This window comes from Triticum urartu, chromosome 1A, assembly GCF_056163025.1.
Source record: "Triticum urartu cultivar PI428250 chromosome 1A, HENAU_Tu73, whole genome shotgun sequence".
NCBI lineage: Eukaryota > Viridiplantae > Streptophyta > Magnoliopsida > Poales > Poaceae > Triticum > Triticum urartu.
Genome location: NC_141873.1, coordinates 197,938,886 through 197,943,850, shown reverse-complemented (window position 1 = coordinate 197,943,850; position 4,965 = coordinate 197,938,886).

Sequence of the window (4,965 nt, the reverse complement as noted above, 5' to 3'; positions counted from 1 at the left end):
TCGTCTGCCACGCATCCCTAACCTATCGAACCCACAACTTTCCCCCTCCGGCTCCTCTGCCCGAAAACGCAAAACACCGGGGATATTTTCCTGGATGTTTTCCCCCTTCACCGGTATCATCTCGTACTGCGTTAGGTCACCTCTAGCATCGCGTATTGTCTTGTTATGCTTTGTGATACTTTGATTGCTTTATTATTTATTGTATTCCCCCTCCGTTACACTTTTTCGGTAGACCCCGAGACTGCCGGCGACCCCAGTTCGGCTACGGTGTCAATAACCCCTCCTTCTTGCCAGAGCAACCAGGCAAGCCCCCCTTGATCACCAGATATCGCCTACTATACTCTCTACTGCTTGCATTAGAGTAGTGTAACATGTTACTGCTTTCTGTTAATCCTATCCTGTTGCATAGCCTGTCCTTGCTACTACTGTTGTTACCTTTACCTGCTATCCTACTGCTTAGTATAGGATGCTAGTGTTCCATCAGTGGCCCTACACCCTTGTCCGTCCGCCATGCTATACTACTGTGCCGTGATCACTTCAGGAGGTGATCACGGGCATATACTATATACTTTACACTGTTACATTCCGGTGATACTGTTTGGAGATGGGGGCTGAAGGGGCAGGTGGCTCCATCCAGGTAGTGGTGGGCCTGAGTTCCCGACGGCCCCCGACAGTTACTTTGTGGTGGAGCGACAGGGCAGGTTGAGACCACCTAGGAGAGAGGTGGGCCTGGCCCTGGTCGGCGTCCGTGGTTATTTCAAAATAACACGCTTAACGAGATCTTGGTATTTGATCTGAGTCTGGCCACTGGCCTATACACACTAAGCATCTACACGGGGACAGTTATGGGCACTCGACGTCGTGGTATCAGCCGAAGCCTTCGTGACGTCAGCGACTGAGCGGCGCGCGCCGGGTTGGACCACGTAGCGCAACTTCCTTTGTAATGGAGGTTGCTAGGTTTGCTCTCCGGCCGCGTACGCAACGTGCAGGTGTGCAATGGGCGATGGGACCAGACCCCCGCGCCATAGGATTTAGACCGGCGTGCTGACCTCTCTGTTGTGCCTAGGTAGGGCTGCGACATGTTGATCTTCCGAGGCCGGGCATGACCCAGAAAAGTGTGTCCGGACAAAGGGGATCGAGCGTGTTGGGAAATGTGGTGCACCCCTGCAGGGAAGTTGAACTATTTGAATAGCCGTGTCCCTCGGTAAAAGGACGACCCGGAGTTGTACCTTGACCTTATGAAAACTAGAACTGGATACTTAATAAAACACACCCTTCCAGGTGCCAGATACAACCGGTGATCGCTCTCTCACAGGGCGACGAGGGGAGGATCACCAGTTAGGATTATGCTACACAATGCTACTTGGTGAACTTGCCATCTAGTCTCTTCTCGTGCTGCAAGATGGAGGTTACTAGAAGCGTAGTCTTCGAAAGGACTAGCTATCCCCCTCTTATTCCGGCTTTCTGCAGTTCAGTCCACATATGATACCCTTATTCCATTTGATACCAATGCATACATATGTAGTGTAGCTCCTTGCTTGCGAGTACTTTGGATGAGTACTCACGGTTGCTTTGCTCCCCCTTTTCCCCCTTTCTATACTCGATTGCTGCGACCAGACGTTGGAGCCCAGGAGCCAGACGCCACCGTCGACGATGACTACTACTACTCGGGAGGTGCCTACTACTACGTGCAGCCTGCTGACGACGACCAGGAGTAGTTTAGGAGGATCCCAGGCAGGAGGCCTACCCCTCTTTCGATCTGTATCCCAGTTTGTGCTAGCCTTCTTAAGGAAAACTTGTTTAACTTATGTCTGTACTCAGACATTGTTGCTTCCGCTGACTCATCTATGATCGAGCTCTTGTATTCGAGCCTTCGAGGCCCCTGGCTTGTAATCTGATGCTTGTATGACTTATTTTATTTGTAGAGTTGTGTTGTGATAGCTTCCTGTGAGTCCCTGATCTTGATCGTACACGTTTGCGTGTATGATTAGTGTACGGTCAAATCGGGGGCGTCACAATGGATGGTAGATAAAGGTATTTGTAATCTGAAATTATAAAAACAACAAGGTAACTAATGATAAAAGTGAGCGTAAACGGTATTGCAATGCGTTGAAACAAGGCCCAGGGTTCATACTTTCGCTAGTGTAAGTTCCCTCAACAATACTAACATAATTGGATCACATAACTATCCCTCAACATGCAACAAAGAGTCACTCCAAAGTCCATAATAGCGGAGAACGAACGAAGAGATTATGGTAGGGTACGAAACCACCTCAAAGTTATTCTTTCCAATCAATCCGTTGGGCTATTCCTATAAGTGTCACAAACAGCCCTAGAGTTCGTACTAGAATAACACCTTAAGACACAAATCAACCAAAACCCTAATGTCACCTAGATACTCCAATGTCACCTCAAGTATCCGTGGGTATGATTATACGATATGCATCACACAATCTCAGATTCATCTATTCAACCAACACATAGAACCTCAAAGAGTGCCCCAAAGTTTCTACCGGAGAATCACGACGAAAACGTGTGCCAACCCCTATGCATAGGTTCATGGGCGGAACCCGCAAGTTGATCACCAACACATACATCAAGTGAATCACGTGATATCCCATTGTCACCACAGATACCCACGGCAAGACATACATCAAGTGTTCTCAAATCTTTAAAGACTCAATCCGATAAGATAACTTCAAAGGGGAAACTCAATTCATTACAAGAGAGAAGAGGGGGAGGAGAAACATAAGATCCAACTATAATAGCAAAGCTCGCGATACATCAAGATCGTGCCAAATCAAGAACACGAGAGAGAGAGAGAGATCAAACACATAGCTACTGGTACATACCCTCAGCCCCAAGGGAGAACTACTCCCTCCTCGCCATGGAGAGCACCGGGATGATGAACATGGCCACTAGAGAAGGATTGCCCCCTCCGGCAGGGTGCCAGAATGGGTCTAGATTGGTTTTCAGTGGCTACGGAGGCTTCTGGCAGCGGAACTCCTGATCTATTATGCTCACAGATGTTTTTAGGGTATATGGAGATGTATAGGTGGAAGAAGTACGTCAGGGGGGCCACGAGGGGCCCACGAGGGTGGAGGGCGCCCCCCCTGCATCGTGGCCTCCTCGCAGATCCCCCGACGTGCACTCCAAGTCTTCTAGGCTTCTTTCCTTCCAAAAATGAGTTCCGTGAAGTTTCAGGTCAATTGTACTCCGTTTGATTTTCCTTTTCTTCGAAACCCTAAAACAGGGTAAAAACAGAAACTGGCACCGGGCTCTGGGTTAATAGGTTAGTCCCAAAAATGATATAAAAGTGTATAATAAAGCCAATAAACAGTCAAAACAGTAGATAATATAGCATGGAGCAATCAAAAATTATAGATACGTTGGAGACGTATCAGCATCCCAAGCTTAATTCCTAGTCGTCCTCGAGTAGGTAAGTGATAAAAACAAATCTTTTGATGCGGAGTGCTACTTGGCATAATTTCAATGCGATTCTTCTTAATTGTGGTATGAATATTCAGATCCATAAGATTCAAGACAAAAGTTTAATATTGACATAAAAATGATAATACTTTAAGCATACTAACTAAGCAATTATGTCTTCTCAAAATAACATGGCCAAAGAAAGTTCATCGCTACAAAATCATATGGTTTAGTCATGCTCCATTTTCGTCACACAAGAATGCTCTCATCATGCACAACCCCGATGACAAGCCAAGCAATTGTTTCATACTTTAGTAATCTCAAACTCATAAACCTTCACGCAATACATGAGCGCGAGCCATGGATATACCACTATGGGTGGAATAGAATATGATGGGGGTTATGTGGAGAAGACAAAAAGGATAAAGTCTCACATCAACGAGGCTAATCAATGAGCTATGGATATGCCCATCGGTTGATGTTAATGCAAGGAGTAGGGATTGCCATGCAACGGATGCACTAGATGTCAGGACCCCGATTCTAAGTCACATCGATCTAGCCGGTAACACCTCATATCACATTGCGGCCTCATGCACGGTATCCCCACGGGTGTCGCCTTACCATGGCCCGGGACTGTTTGCGCCTTTTGGCTCACGTATATGATAGTGTTGCTAGCATCCATATGACAGAGAACCCGGGCCGACATGGCTAGTCGTGAACCCAAAGCGGCACAGACCTATGGAGACAGGCATCCATGAATCACATCAAGCATGTCGGTCATCAGCGAGTGAATCCGGGCTGTAGCACTGGGCTAACAGGACTCCGGGGAACCCGGGCTGTAGCAGGCTAGGCAGGACTCCGGAAGTCACCGCGTGACATTTCCTCGAAGGGACAGACATAGGAACGAAGTGAAACACATGCCGACCAGTCAAGTGTCCCGAGCAGTAGTGCTGGGATGGCAGGACTCTGGTGAACCGGGCTGTAGCGGACTACTATGGCTCGAGGAGCACCAGACTACATTTCCCCATAAGAAAGGCTGCCAAGGATAAACAACTAGATTGTCAGATCCCACACATACCAAGCATTTCAATCATACACACAATATGCTCGATATGTGTAAATACAACATGGCATCACAACAAAACTCTACAACTCAAGTACTTTATTTAAAGGCTCCAAAGAGCCATACATAACATGTTCATACAGGTAGGGGTCACATGACCCGACACTCAAGTCATACAAGTATACAAGCACATGCGGAAGCAAATAGTCTGAGTACAGACACTAGAAAGCAAGAAGGCTTCTCGAAGCCTGTCTATCAACATAGGGCCCTCCATGGCCAGGATCACCACCTGGGTGGCAAGTCACTCATTGACGTCGAGATCTACATAAAACCCATCGGAGGGGGCGGTGTTGTCGCCTGAAAACAGCAATTAAGAAAACATGAGTACAAAGGTACTCAGCAAGGCTTACATCAGAACCTACTATACATGCTCATTCTCAAGAAGGTGGTGAAGTTATTGCAGCAAGCCAGCT